Below are 16,508 nucleotides of genomic sequence, written 5' to 3' on the forward strand. Positions count from 1 at the left end.
GAACAGTCAAGCTGGATCAAGTTCTGGGCTAAGGTAAGGAGTGATCTAACATGGGTCACTTCCATTGAACAACATCCCTCACCATGTACCCATCCAGTGCTTGCTTTGGAAGAGTGGGCTCCAGCTGGTGCCTCACCAGACATTAACAGACATACACAGGACAGTTCGAGCACTGGGATCTTTGAAGATGTTCTGCTTGAAAAGTGATGCCCAGGGAACCCCACTGAACAATCTGAGAGGGTAGCTATTTCCAGGGGACTGCTTCGGACAGTAAAAATGAGCAACTGACTGCTTGTCCCTTGAAGTGAAAGGGGGTCCAAAACTGAACACTAGAAAGCATGCTTCCCAGAAATCCCAGGGCCTGTGGGCAGAGACCGCCAAGGGAGGACAAGAACCCACACAGACACCTCCTCAGGATGAGGTTGAAAGCAGCTTTTGGGGCCTTCTTCTTTGTGGCTGAGGCCAAGGTCTCAGCCAGCTTTTCTGAAAGCATTTGTGTTGAGGATCTGAAGGTCAAACAGTAGCTGGTGCTTGACAGTGCTGACGAAGGCCTTGCTCCTGAAGTTTAGGGAAGCCTGTGATTTGATCTTTCCGGGTGTACAGTGGGGCATGTACAAGGTCCAACAACCCGTCGGTGCCTTCTGTGATGCCAGAACCAAACCTCAGGGGCGAGAATGGGACAGGTCTCAGGAAGCGGTCCCCACCTCCTGACCCCACTGTGACCCCGCGAGTGCACAGTGCTGATCTCAGCAGCATGCAGCTGCCGCAGTGTCAGCTGTCGTGCGTTCAGATTCGCCACCACCTCAGGAAGTGTACCCTCAGTCAGGTGTGAGCTCAAGAAGTCAGCTTCAGTAAGGCGCCTGCTGCCCGGGCCCAGCTCCTGGGTTCAGTTATCCTCTAGTGACTGGAAGTGCCTGTCTGTGAAAACCCTGACCAGCCCAGCAGCTCGTCCAAGGGCCTCTGCATCAGACCTGAGAAGCACATGGGGACACAGCCGAAGAGCTGCCCCAGGTTGGTGGGATACAGCGTGGCATGGCAAGAGTGCCTCCAGCCAGACCCCACAAGAAGATCAACTGAGACAACAAACCAGTCCCATGGAGGCTTTCAGAGACTGAGACATCAACTAAGGAGCATCCATGATCCTAGGCCCTCTGCACACGTGTAGCTGAAAGGCATGTTGGTCTTCATATGGGACAACTAGCAAGTGGAAGAGGAGAGCCTATTTCTATTTCATGGACTTTATTGCCTGTTTTCGGATCACTTCCACCTTGCAGCACTACCTTCTTGGCCTCAGGCAATAAAGATATGCTCAGTCCTGATGTGATAGGATGTGCTGGAGAAGGTTAAGATGGGGGGAGGGGAGCGCCTCTTTTCTGGCTGGAAAGAGAGAAGGAGAAAGGAAAGGAGAGGAAGTGAGGGGACTGGAAGGAGGGGAGGGAGGCAGCACCCTTGGGGTGTAAAGTAAACAAACTAATATAAAATTTATTTATTTATTATTTTAGTTTATTTATTTATTCTTCTCTCATATATAAGATATTGTTTCCCCATCCTCTTTTCCTCCCAGTTCCTACCCAGCTACCTCCTCCTCTCCCCAGAACTACTCTTTCTCCCTAGGAGTATGGCAGAATATTATTTAGAATCATTTCTCTGACTTTTTTTTTTTTTTGCCAGTCATGTTTCGTTCTATCTCTGCACGATCCAGCCTCTGGTTCCTGGCCATCTAGGAAGCATCAGGCTTGGGCTCCCTGCCTCCTCTAGTGGTGTGGGTCTCAAATTTAACCATTCATTGGTTGGCCATTCCCACAAGTTCTGTGTTACATTTACCTGAGCACATCTTCCAGGCAGGATAAATTGTGTATCGAAGGTTTTGTGTCTGAGTTGGTGTCCCAGTCCCTCCATTGGAAGCCTTGTCTGGTTATGGAAGATGACCGGTTCACACTCCTTAACCCCCATAAGTCATTGCTAGCATCACCATATTAGATTCCAGTGTGTTTCCATTGCTCTTCATTTCTGCCTTGCCACCAAAATGCTCTCCAATTTCAGTCCTATCTTTCTGTACTCTCTCCCTCCAATCCTGCCCTCTTCCTGATCCCTCCTGTTCTGTCACCACCCTCCCCAAGTCTACAGACAAAATCACTCCATTTTCCATTCCCAGGGAGTTCCCTGCATCCCCTCTTGAGACCTCCTTGTTACTTAGCCTTTCTAGGTCTGTGGTTTGTTGCATGATTATTGGCAATATACAAAATTTGTTTCAGTATCAGAACTTGATCAAGGAAATGGACAACAGGATAATAGAACATTTTGATTTGCCAACAAGTTAGGTCATACACCAAAGGTACCGGGCATACTGAATGAATACGAGAGTCAATTCAAAGGACCCATCTAGAGGCAAAACTGTCATCAGTGTAACAATAAATACAAAATGAAAATACAATTCATACTAGTACAAATGTATGAATGAATCAATAAATTCAAAAAGCACATTAGAAATAGTGGTTCTTTATTTGTAGGAGAATACCTGATTAACCAGTGAAAAAATAAACCAATATAGTAATAATTTTGGCAGGTCCAACAATAGATGCTAAAATCAATTGGTGAAATCATTTGAAACACCTAAAAGTATTTCCCCATTAGAGAAATGTAAATTCTTTAAAGAGAAATTATAATTGTTTGGAAAATAACTTTTCAGCACAATTCTGCCATGTTAGTAAAGTTCAGGCACAGCAGGACATATGAGTCTCAAAGACTTACTCCTGTGATACACTGACAGCATCTCCCTGTGGCAGAGTTTATGCCAAAAAATGAAGAACTTCAACCTGGACATGAAAAAGTATCTCACAATAACTGAGGGGTATCATAACAATATCTAGCCTAGGGACATGAAAACTAAGAATGATGACTACCAAGTACTTCATGAAAAAAAATAAAACATTCATCTGTCTTCAGCTGGCTTATTTCATTTAGCAAAATTGCCAATTCACTCTGTACCTCAAAATTAAAATTTTAGTTAAAAAATTGCATTGAATTTATCAACACATTTTCTCAACCATTATTTGCTCAACCATTCATTGGCTGATAGCTTGCTACACTTCTTGCCTACTGTAAATAATCCTTCTGTGAATTTGGCAGTGCATACATCTCTTAGGCATCTGGATACCTAAGAGAAGAATTAATGATTCTTGTGACATTTAGTAAAGCTAAGGATCTTTTGTGAACTTGGTAGTCATCTCTTGTCTTGACTAATATTTGTTCAAGTCTTCTGCTATTTCTATCAGGTTTCTGTCGTTGTATGTTCACTGTTAAGTGTAGGTGATGTTCACCTTTTGGATATCAATCACTTGTCAGATTGATATCAGCAAGTGTGTTTTGTTATCCCACTAGGCTATGAAGAGGCTCCTCCTCACCCTGCCTTATCTTATTTGCCTACTATTATTTTTATTTCCCATGCTCCCTGCCTTCTAAGTTTCCAGTTGTGTTCCTGACATATAAAAAATGGTATGTGAAAGAAGTGAGAGTGGAAAAAATCTGTGAGACAGTAAAAATACTACAGTAATGATTAAGAGATTTAATCTGGTACACAGGGCATATTGAAGAAATATTTAGAATTTGCCATCAAGGTGGGTTTGCTTGTTGATAAATTTAAGTCAAGATGGTTAGTATGTGAAGAAAATAATCCCTTGACACATATATTTCCTCTTCACTTTTTTGTATTCATTAAATCACCATCTGCCTTACAAACATGAAGGCAATTATCTTAAAATATGCTATAAACCCTTTCCTATAAGTCAATGAGGACCTTGAGAGCTTATTAAGAGTGACAGTTCTGAGAACCACCCTATCTACAATGAATCAAAATTTCCTGGGATAGAACCATGGACTTTCTTAGATTAGGCTTCCCAGATAAACTTAAGGCAATTTAATTTGGCAGCAAATTATTTTAAAGGTTTGACTACTTTTAAGAAATAATAATAATAATAATAAAACAAGATAGTCTTATCTTTTCTGCAATAAATAGTAGCATCTGGCCTTCCAGCTAAAGACAATGGCTTGGGAAGTTGGGTTTGCACAAAAGAGTCCTCGGAAGCAACTTTTTCTCCTTTTAAAACTCAAAATGTTTGACCTCTTCAATGTCATTTGTCCTAAATTTTCTGTAGAGGCTCTTTAAGAAAGACTAAATGTTTATCTGTTGTCTTATTTTTTTAAGTTAGCAGATACAGTTAATGTACAGTTTACCCACCACAACACATATAATAACTGCCTCTTGCCACCAGGGTTTTGTTTTCCAAAGTCATTTTAATTTTATACTTTTTAACGTGATTCAGCTTCCACCTAGAACATTTAGTCAAATATTTTTAAAAGTTATTATATCAATTTACTAGTAATGCATGAAGGCTCTCTTGTTCCTCATGCCCACGAATGATTAGCATTCTCATTTTCTTCATTTAATCTGTTGGAAAGCAGTAATGTCAAGTTTTTGTCATGATTTGTATTTCACTAAAGACTAATGAGGTTAAGTTTATTATGACGGCTAGTCTCAGCATTTTTATAAAGATTCATTTGTATCATTTCCTCATGTTTTAGGTTAGAAACACTTCTGTTCATGGTTTTAAAAAAAATCAGCTTGAAGGCTTCATTCTTCATGAAAGTAATTGTTTACTGATTTATTACTGCTCTCAGAATCGTAGTTTACCTTATCTGTGTTTTTTTAATGTTAGTTTTATTGCTTCCTAGAGTGTTAGCATAGCTAAAAAGAGATGTAAATGGAAATATTCCTGTAGATTAGATAGAAATAAAGTAATTACTGACAGGCTTTGCCTCTCCAGGGTGGATTAATGAGTTCTTAATTTTTCAACTACATTTATTCTCCAAACAAACCACAATGAATCATTATTATAATGGGTTGAAGACTGGGCTCTTCAGAAACAAGCAGTAAGATATTGGCAAATTCTCTAAAGATTTAATTTCAAGTGTTTCAAGGTGGGAGAGATGACTCGCAGAAGAGCACTGAATACTCTTGCAGAGTACCTGGGCTCGATTTCCACACCCACATGGTGGCTCACAGTTGCCTATGACTTCAGTCCCAATAGATCGGACTCCCTTTTCTGGTCTCTGTGGGCACCAAACATGCATATGTTGAACAGATTTACATACATACAAACATCCTGACACATAAAAATTAACTAAGTAGTTAATTCGTAAAAACAACAACAAAAAATGAGTTGTCATGAGCACCCAGAGGACCATAAAGCTCAAACAAATCATGGTGGTTTCCTATTGGTAGGATGACATTTTAGTCACTTTTTACCCAATGACAGTGCTGAGGCAAAGTCCTTGGACAGCCTCAGTGAAATGAGTGTTTGAATTTTATAGACACATAATTAGAAAGAAATATAGAAAAGAGAAAGACAGACAGATAGACAACTAGACAGACAGATATCCAGTCCTAGCCTCCAGATCCTCTTAGCTTCCCACAGCTAAACATGAGGTTTGTTTTTCCTCTGCACTCAGACCCAGTTCAACACTCAAACTCAATTCTGATGTGAGTCATGAGGACATGAACAGTCCTTGCTCTACAATTTCACTTAGCATCACCATTGTACACTTTACAAACCATCTTCTTCTAATGTGCATTAAAACTCTGTTCACCTAATTACTTCCTGGACCCAAGAATCTTTTTTGTTGTTGTTGTTGAAAATTGTGTTTTTATTACTATAGACATACAAACCTTACATGTTCACAAGTAAACTTTGTCACATAATTTAAAAGTGGAGAATACATTGTGACCAAGTTTACCATACATCATGAGAAAAGATTAATCATATATTCGGAGCCAAGAAATAATCTAGAGGACCCAGGCTTGAGTCACAGCACCAACAAGAATCTGTTTGTGTCTCCAGTTTCAAGAAATCTAACATCCTGAAGGCATTCATCTGACACAATCATAGGCATGTGAAGAATTCATATACACATAAAATTAATACAAAAAGTATTTTTAATACCAATAAAGCAAGACCAAAGGCAAGCTTGTAGCACAGAAGAGTTCTTTTTAAAGTCATTTTCATGGAAGATGACAGTATTGCAGTTACAGGCTTCTTTTTACCACCTACAGAGACTCCCATAGGCAGAGGCCACATTATTACAGAGCTTCTCTGCAGGAAGTATTTGTAACTGGAAAGTGGTACAGGACGAAATGGTAGATCAGTGAGATATGCAATACAGAGTTAATAAAATGTAACTTATAAAAAAATAAAAAATAAAAAAAAGATAAAAAAAAGAAATTATATTTTGAATAAAAAAAAAGTGAGATTCTTAAAATTTTCAGTTTACCAGATTTAAAATTCAAAACCTTAAACATCACATTGAGAAATCTCAGACTTAATAATTTCATTTGTCCTTAGCAAACAAAAGACATGTTCAGGTAGAGATGGTAAAAAGAACTCCATGTTACATACTTAATATGGATGGTTCTAGTTATCTTGTCAAGAGAACAAAAGCAAGCCTTGTGGGACTTTAGCTCCAGTCTTCATTTCATTGCTCACAGATGAAAATCTAACAGTATTCCTTCTAGCTAGATCATCTAGTGAGGTCATAGACAGTAAAGTGGCATTACTCAGCCCTGATCTGTTCATCCTTGGATGTAGAATGGCTTTTATCTATTCCACAAATTGTGCTTCCTGACTTCTTCTGTGTGTTGTAACTTTTTGTGTTGGCTGTTGCCTTTGGTTCTTACTGCCTGGATTTTCCTTTGCTTCTCCCTAATGTCTTTTCTAGAATGTAGTTATGGAATTCCTCCTAAAACGTGGTGGACTCAAGAATCTTAAGCTTCTCACTAGTTTTATAATTGTGCCAATTTCATCTGCTTTTCGGCCTTGATTGCTGTTTCTGGCATCAGCTGCTTAGCACTCTTTAGACTCCTTTTATATTTCAAATGTATTCTCTTACCAAGTTCCTCGAACTGAAAGCGTACTTACTCTGCAGCAGGGAGAAGGGAATCAGTCACACAGAGTGGAAACACTCCCTGCTGGTGCTGCCAGGAACCTTTGTGCTGAGCAGTTGTTCTGGAGGACAGAATGGGACTTCTCTGTCAGAAGAATCTTTCTCACACAAACTCATACTGCCTCTTAAAATGTAAATTTCATACATCTGTCTTGTTTTGTTTTATTTTAGATATGACATTGTTAATCCTGAAATTCGCCTGGGAAAAACAGATTCTACCATTTTATTTTTGGCCAAATTTGTTTTTTGTTTTGTTTTTCTTTGAAAAAAATTATTATGCAGATTTAATGTCTACAATATGATGCTGTGGGAAATTACATCAATATATTATACATAATGAAATGATACTCACAAGAAGTAAGCCCGAATAGCCTTTTTTTAAAATACTAAGTATATATATGGTCAGGGTCTTTGTTAGCCATCTTTTATTAATATTTATTTATTTATTTATTTATTTGTTTGTTTATTTGTTTATAACAATGTATTCCCTTTGTGTTGCCTCTGCAACATCTCCTCCCTCATCTCCTCCCAGTCCCACCCACCTTCCCTCTTCTCCCCTTCTGCCCTTTCCCTACGAACTACTACTCCTAGCACTTCAAGAAGTTACCTAGTTCCTGGGCAGGTAGGATTCTTACAGGCTGATTTTGGGTATTACAACATAATGCTTCACAAAACACTTTTTTTACAGCCAAAGCTTGGGGTTTTGGAATCTGTAATGACCATTACCAAGTAGCAAGTTTTGCAAGGTACCCCTCCATATTTTAATTCCTCAAAATTACTGAACATCACTGGCTTTCTCAGGCTAATAAAATATTTCCATTTTTTCTTATTAAATCTTCTCCAAGTGTTATAAAGTTATACAAAATAATGATTACATTAGTGATAATTTTTTTTCACAGAAACTACAGTTTCAACCTATGAGATTGTTCTAAAAGGACGACTTTGCACTGATATTTAATAGCAGTAAAACATAGTGAAGAAGATGAGCAAACACTCAATACAGTTCACAACTCCTCCAACTATTTATACCAGACAAAATATATATTAGCCCCTCAGTGGTATATGAGCTCTGAAGCCTATGAGAGGCTCCTAAGGTGAATATATAGCAGACAGAAGGAGCATTGCTAAGGAGCTCACTTTATGATAAAGACTAGCCAAGATCATCTCAGTATGCAAATGATTGTTTGAAAGAACCAAAACACCAGCACCTGTTCTGTCAATGGAAGGAGCTGAGGAAGGTAGGTGCCTCTATGGGTTGGAAAAAGTAAGAAGGTAAATTACCACTAGAGTTACCACAGAGGAGGGCAGCTGTGTAGACCAATCAATTTGGCCTTAGTGAGGCTTCATTTCACTTCAAACTAACTCACATGAAAGATATAAAACTGTATATTATTTCAAATTACTGATCTGTGGTAATTTGTAACAATAGTTGAGGAAAACTAGTACATCTAAGTACTACTTTGTACCATTGACCAAGCTCACCTTGTAATGCTCAGCTATATCACCATAGATATATCACTATAGATAGCCATAGCACCATGACTAATATATTCTATTAAATATAAGACTTCATTAATTATAATTATTTTAAGTAGTTATAAACAGATAAAATACTACTATAATTAAAATATTGTTAATTTAACTGGATACATATCTTTCATTGTTCTTAATATTTTTATATAACACTTGAGGGTTTTTCTAGATTTCCTATCATGTAGATGTCCACATTATATTTACATACATAAAAGAAAAAATTTTTAAAGTTTCTGCTAAATGTCTTCACTTTTAGCATATCAATGCATTGTTATGCCCAGATCAGGAGACCCCCAAAAGACCACCACGAACATGAATCCGCTGCAAGCACACAAGGGTTTTTATTCAAGCTCGAGCTCAGGCCGTCAATCATTGTAAAAATAGGAGATTTAACTCCCTTCTATTTTGTAAGACCACTTCAGCCAAAGAGTTGTTTCTTTCAAGGTAGGAGATGGAATTTTCTACATGTTGAATTTCTTGGTCTATGTTAGCCTTTATAGCATTGTAATTTTTACTTTGTTCAGCCAAGGCTGCAATTCCAGTTCCTGCTCCAGACAATGCTGCCCTGAGGATTAAGGCTAGGTCAGCATTATTGGTTCTCACTTAAACTGAGTTAGAGTCCCAGGTGTCCCTAGAAGAGCATTAATTATCTCATCGTCCAGATAAGTAATCCTTCGAACCAGTTGAACCGGAATACAAAAATCTTGGGCATTATTTAGAATGCTGTTATGAATGCAAGGAGTGAGCCCAGTGGCACAAGCCCACATCCCTGGATGGTTGGAATCAAGTATTTGTTAGCCTGATGTGAAGGAAGGGTTAGGTAATGTTACATAAATGCTCTTAGGACGATGGTTCCTATTCTAGACAAACTCCTTGTCCTGACACTGATTGAAGAGTCAGTTTTGGCCCAGCAGACTGCCATCAACAGTTACTGGAATCATTTTGAATGGGTATAGTTATCAATGAAACCAATTCCTTCATAATAAGGGAGCTGTGAATTATAGCATAACCAACAAGATTCAGTCAGATCCATCCTTGATTCATTTAAAACCTGATAGGTACTGATAATCATGGCCCAAAGGGGATCAGTATTTCCTAGCAGAGATTTGGGCAGAAGTTGAGTAAGACCATCCAAGGTGGTGGTAGAGGCCAGGGGAGGCTTCTTGGGGTTAGTAGGTGCTAATACCAGGTTAGGGCCTATGGCCTCTTATATGTTCTGTGAAGGGGAAACATGTAACTGCACCCGCAGGAGTCGCCCATAGTCTGTCCCGTGCCTGTATTGCCTGATCCTGAACCATTTTCCCTTTACCCAACCATAAATTTTCCCTTGATCAGTAAAGGTAACCATAGCTGGTTACAGGTTGTGGAGGCTTTTTTTTTTTTTTATGGGTACTCTTCACAGTTGTTTTCAAACTTGGGGGCCCACAAGAACATACCCTTACACAAAGAGCTATATATGATAATGGCTGCTGAGAGAGAAATTATCAATTTTGTGCATATGTGACCTTTTCTGATCCCAATTTAGCAACCCTAGAAAAACTCACATACAAGCAATGTATATATGCCTGACAACCGTGGCCCTTGAGTTTCACAGCCCCATGCAGCAAAAAAGAAATCTTTGTCCTGTCTACAATTACATCCTCTCCAGGGTAATGTGTGTGGGGGTGGGAGAGGGGTGGACAAACATAAAAGGGAACCTTAGAGGGCCATAAGGAATCCCAAGCCTGGCCCCAAGGCATCACATCAATGAGGTTGAAAGAAATTTCAGGATACCAGGTGTTTCTGGGGGTTACCCTAGTGATGGTTTTGACAGTTTCCCCATGTGAGTTCTTAAGGACCCAGGTGTGGTTACAGGGTTGATGAGGATTGAAATTTGCAGTACATACAGTTTAGGAGTCCTAGACAAATCAGGATCTTGTAAGCTTGAGCTTTGAGAGGTTGTTTCCTCGATGAGCCTTCCATTCAGCCACCACAGAGTTTAGCTGCAGCAAATGGATCAGCTGGCCTGGCATGGGTATAAATTTATCCACAAGGTGATCCTGTTAACCTCGATGGCTCTGCGTGTTGTCAGTAGGGTGATGTAAGGACCCTTCCAGCGTGGTTCAAGAGTTCCCATGCTGGAACCTCCTGACATAGAGCCAGTCACTGGGGTGGTGTCCATGTGGTTCCGGAGTAGGGCCTGCTCCACAAAGGGCACATAGTTTAGGCCAAATATTGCTTATGAGCCCATTGAGTTGCTCTGATCCTAAATAACAAGTCATTATCTTCCAGTTCATCAATAACAAGTTTGTAGGTTTGGAACATGGAAGCTGGAATACCATACACTATTTCAAAGGGGGTAAGTCCCATTTGGTAAGAATTCCTCACCCTATAGAGGGCAAAGGGGAGGAGAGACATCCAGCCCCTGCCAGTCTCCAAGGTCAATTTAATTAGGGTCTCTTTTAATGTTCTATTCATTCTTTCTACCTGTCCTGAACTCTGGGGCCTATATTCACAATGCAACTTCCAATATGCCCCAATAAACTGTGTTACATCCTGACATACCTTGGACACAAAAGCTGGCCCACTATCTGACCCTATCATATGAGGAAATAAATACCTGGGTAGAATGTCCTCTCTCAGTTTCTTAGCTACTATTTTAGCTCTTTCAGACTTGGTGGGAAAAGATTCTGTCCATCCAGAAAAAGTGTCAACAAACACTGAAAGGTACTTGTAACCGAAATTTTCCTAGTTTTATATCTGAGAAATCAATTTCCCAGTAAGCCCCTGGTCTCTTACCTCTGAGTTGAGACTCTGGGTGTTCAAGGTTGCTTCTGTTGATCAATTGACAAGCCTTGCAGTCTGACATTATCTGGTCAATTTTGGCATGCTTGTCTTTGAAAGTCACTTTAAATTGCCTTACAGCATCCACCATCCTTCCGGCACCCCTTTGTGTAGCCCTGTGGATATTTTTGAGAATAACCTTAGCCAGAGAGCCAGGCAGGACCAACTTACCATCTGCCGAATGCCACCAACCTTCCAACAATTGACTCATGGGCAGATCTCAAGCCCATCGGACTTCCTCAGAGGTATATTCTGGTTACCCTGGTAAATTGGGTTCCCAAGGTGAGGAAGGACAGTTGCTAGAACTGCAGTTTCTGATTTCTGTGGGGCTGCTTCTCAAGCAGTTTTGTCAGCCATGTTGTTTCCTCTAGCAACTGTGGAGGTTCCTTTCGGATGTCCAGGGCAATGAGCAATTGCCAATCTCTTCAGTAACCATAAGGTTCTCAGTAGATGTAGAATTTCTTCTTTGTTCTTAATGGTTTTTCCTTCTGCTGTAAGTAGGCCTCTTTCTTGGTAAATGGCACCATGCACATGGGCTGTGGCAAAAGCCTTCCTGCCTTCCATATAGATGTTGACTTCCAGACCTTTCCCAAAGTCAGAGCCTTGGTTAGGACTATCAGTTCAGCCCTTTGTTCAGAGATCCTTCTGGGAGAGACTGGGACCCGATTACTTCTGTCTCAGTAGATATGGCTGGTACTGGGTCTTACTTCATGGACAGGTATGCCATTGGGTGATTCCAAGGTCCCAGTGTTTGAGTTAGGACTCCCTTAACAATTCCTTTATATTCATCCACAAACAGGAGAATGGGCTTGGTAATGTCAGGTAACCCCAAAGCTGGTGCTGATAATAAGGCCAAACTGGGGGGTGGGTAATAATCAAGTTTCTCCAAACAGTACTGTTAGGGCACTTTCTCGGAATGTCCATGTGCCCTCTGAAATACCCGGTCCTCCACAGGTAACACAATGGGGATATGGAAAGCCCCCCTCTGGAGGCCAGAACAACAAAAGGCCTTCCATGACTTAAAACAGGCCTTATTGTCACTGAAGAAAGGGAATGCATTCTCTTGGAAGCCGGGAAGAATGTGCCAGAGCCACTCAGAATCCAGCTGACATAGATGCTGCTTTTCCCCTTAGGAGACCAGGCTGGGATTATAACATGGGTGAAGGTAAGGGGTACCTCCAGGTTTACCGCCAGACTCTGTTGGCAGGTCTCAAAGCATCTGCTATACGGCCCACTAATTTGGCCAGGGTATAGCAAGAAAGACTAGGCGAAAAGTCTCTCAGAGATTTGGTTGAAATAGTGGAGAAGATTTTTAGCAATAGAGAAACTGCAGAGGAGAAGCAGATTAAAGCTGAAAAGAGACTGAGAACTTCACTGATGAAAAGAACCTGCAAAAGCTGTTAACAGTCATCCCAAGTCGGTTGATGAGTAAAAAGAACTGTTTCCAAAAGACTGATCAGGTTCTTAGGATTCTCTGAGAATGGGGCATTTTGAGTTCTCAAAATATAGAGGTCTGTGGTAACAACGGGCCAGTGATGATGAGGTTGGTTACCATTACCACCAACGGGACCTGAGGCTCTGAGGGGAAGAACTGTAGAATCTGCCTCCTGGTCCCCGGTCTCGGGGGAGCGGGGCAGCTCTCTGGCACCTGCGAGGGATCAGGGATGGGAACAGCCGAGACAGGAGCAGGTGCTGGCTCTGGGACTGCTGGAGGTGGCAGAGCTGGTCTATAGGAGGGGGCAGAAAAATAACCTCCTCTGGTGTGGGGTTCTGCAGGACAAGATACAGAGAAGAAGACGGCTCTGGGGTCTCTTATCTTTAGTTTCCAAGCTTGCACCTCTCCTGCTGTGGAAAATTGGTTAGTCAAAGGGGTAGAAGGAAAGATGTCGCCCAAACTGGGGGTTGTGTAATAATCAAGTTTCTCCAAACAGTAATGTAGGGCACTTTCTCAGAATGTCCATGTGCCCTCTGAAAAACTCGGTCCTCCACAGGTAAGTGGAGAGATGGAAAGCCCCCCTCTGGAGGCCGGCTGACGCCAAACACTGGCCATTCTGAGCTGCAATAAGTCACCATTTTACCTTTTCTAACATCTACTGTCAAATTGTAAGCTCAGGTCCTAACCTCTTCGAAGTGGGTCAGGACCCAGTCTAAAGGGTTAGAGGAAATCTGTCCCATAATGCCCATCACTGTCAAAAAGACAACACCACATCAGACACCAAGAAACAGAACAGAAAAACAAAATCGGATTCTGTAGCCAAAATGTGAATGTAAACAAAAACAAAACCGACGGCTTGGTAGAGGCTCCCTGAGCCAGTCAGACAGACAGGGGTTTAAGAGTAACTGAGTAGGTGGCTTGCCATCCTCCACTGAGAGGCTGTCTGTCTCTCCCAAGGGTTGAGAACGTCTCCTCAACCCCCATGGCTGGGACACTCCAATGTGTTCTCTCTCAGCCACGTATTGCCGCTTTACAGACACCTCAAGGCTTTAAACAAAAGCAAAAACAAGACGCACAAACAACAAAGAACACTTACTGGCCAGACCAAGACAAGATTCTTCAGGTCAGGGTCCTGGGGTTGGGGTCTGGGGAATTCAGGATGAGCCCCCAAATGTTATGCCCAGATTGTGAGAACCCCCAAAAGACCACCAGGAACACGAATCTGATGTAAACACATGAGGGTTTTTATTCAAGCTGGAGCTCAGGCTCTCAATAGTCCCTGATGCAGCAATTCAGAAAGAGTGGCCCCAAGCCTCAGAAGGGCAGAGTTTTTAAAGGGAAAAACTGCAAGTGGGGAATTCCAAGCCTTGGCGTTACACAATTGGGTGAGGATTTAAGCAAGCAAGGTAACCTTTAAGCTGATTGGTTCGGGCGAGGTAGCCAAACCACAAGGGGAAACAGGGTGTTGAAAAGGAACATCTTGACCTAGGCAATACCCAGAACTGTGTGTGTACTTTTGTTTCACTAGTTGGCTCCAGGTGCAGGGGCTAGTTATTCTTGCCAAGTTCCTCCTGTGGGCCTATTTGCTCTTGAAGAGTTCCTCCTGGTATTTTTGACTTGCCAAGTTTCTGGTGGGGGACCTTGGGTCACCAAAAGGACAGGGTTATTCAGAATGGTGTCTGAAAAACAAGATGGTGCTGGTTCTGCTCTCAGCATATGCACTCAGAGATGTATCATACATATGGATGATGTAGATCATATTTTATCTTTCTCTGGAAAAGTAAAGAGAAATTAAGAAAACTGCAATTCAAAACTAAGCAATCATTTGTAGATGAATGCATTCTTTTATTCAATTTAATGAAAATGTAGTATGGCCATATTGAAATGCTCTCCTGAAAAACTCAAGGTCAATATTAAATCAGATGAGAAAAGACAGCAAAGACTGTCAGTTCACAAGGGATGCATTTTGATTGATGTTGGCTGGGGTGTCAGAAAATGGTTAACTGGGGAAAAAAATAGAAATTTTGTGAGTTTTCTTAATCTCCTTTTCATCTCAAGGCCTTATGAATTTTTATAAAATGCTGGTTACATTAGGGACATGCTTTTTTATTTTAGTGGAAATAACAGTTCTAGATAAAGAAGTGTTTAAAAATAAGTTCATTAATATTTATAGGAGTAAAGTACTTTCAAACAGATATTTTCTTAATGTATAAACAAAAAAATAAGAGTTGATGAATTGTTCAATATATATAGGGAAGAAGAAAGGTAATCTAGGGAATCACCTAAAATTACTTTAAGGTAAAATGTATTAAAACTACCTTGCTTCATCCTCATTGGCATGACCTTTTGGGAAAAACTACACTATTAAATGTCACAAAATATTTTCTGATTAAGCAGGCCGACAGGAGCTGTGATAAACGAGGTAAATATCACACTGAAGAAGTTTTAAAATATTAAATATGAATCCTAAAACTGTGAAAAATGTATGCTTGTCACCAACCATATTTGAAACTTCCTTCCAAAAGATAAATCAATTTCAACTCAACAAAACAAAGCCTATGGAAAAAAAAATGGGTTAATCTTGTAATTTCATAAGCATACTATTAATAATTAAAATTTTCCACTGTGGATATAACTTTTACACTGGATATACTTTTACACTGAAAAATAATCATCCCTACAGAAAGAAGAGATGAAATATATGGATGGATAGATACAGATAAACAGAGACAGAGGAAAAAGTGTCAAAAAGCAATACATTGAAAGAACCAGGCCTGACACCACAAAGTTCACTAGGAACTAGGCCTAAACAAGATCACCCATAAGTCACCAGAAACTAGTTACCCCACCCCAAGGTCACCAGGAACTAGGCCATAGGTCACTAATTCCAGAAACAAGGCCATAAGATTCCTAAGGAACAGCCTTAGGATAACCACAAGAATGGGAAGGTATCTTATTTCAGAGTGGGGCATCTGTGCTGGACAACCCACCCACCTTGTAGTAGAACATTTCATGGCACAGAAAATACCTGACATTCCTGAGGTCTATAGATGGCTCAAAGTTATGTGTGTTAGCCAATCACTTTATAACAAGATTGCGCTTGGTCAACCAATCATGTAATTGTTAAACTGGAAATTCCGGCTCCTTCTTCAATCCCCAAATAAAAACCCTACCATGCAGCTGCTGGATGCTCTCCTCTCTGATCCACTGCATTGGTGAAGGTGGAGACACTGAGCTTAAGCCCAAGAATAAAGCTCTTTGCTCTTGCATACCTGACCCAGCTCCTGGCCGTCTTTGGGGACCTTAAGATCTGGGTACAATAACATGACATGCAAAAGTTGGTGGTAAATGAAGATTTTCTAAAATAAGATGGTAAACGTGAAAAAAAAAATGCAGAAAATGTGTCAAAGTAAAAAAGTAAAGTCATAATAATTGGTATTCCATTATGTACAAAACTATTTTTTCTGAGAGGTCTCTGGTGTGCTGCCATTAAAGATATGAGCCAATTAGCTTCAGTAATAAAATTTTATTTAAAGAAATTTTATTTATGTTGTCAGGATTTCAAAATAAAATGTACATATTATATTAAAAATAATAAATTTGTGTATTTTAAAACTTTTATATAACTAAAACAAAATAATATAAAAATAGGAAGAAAAGTTGGTTAGAGAAAAAAAACGCCTTTTATGAAATTAGGTGTTCCATAATTTGATGCATCTAT

General features: G+C 40.2%; 1 pseudogene; it reads right to left on the reverse strand.

The window, feature by feature from the left end:
- Nucleotides 1–244: 244 nt before the first annotated feature.
- On the reverse strand, nt 245–11,443 carry LOC110566694 (tudor-interacting repair regulator protein-like; annotated as a pseudogene).
- Between the last annotated feature and the right edge of the window lie 5,065 nt (nt 11,444–16,508).

The sequence above is a fragment of the Meriones unguiculatus genome, chromosome 12, assembly GCF_030254825.1.
Source record: "Meriones unguiculatus strain TT.TT164.6M chromosome 12, Bangor_MerUng_6.1, whole genome shotgun sequence".
Classification (NCBI taxonomy): domain Eukaryota; kingdom Metazoa; phylum Chordata; class Mammalia; order Rodentia; family Muridae; genus Meriones; species Meriones unguiculatus.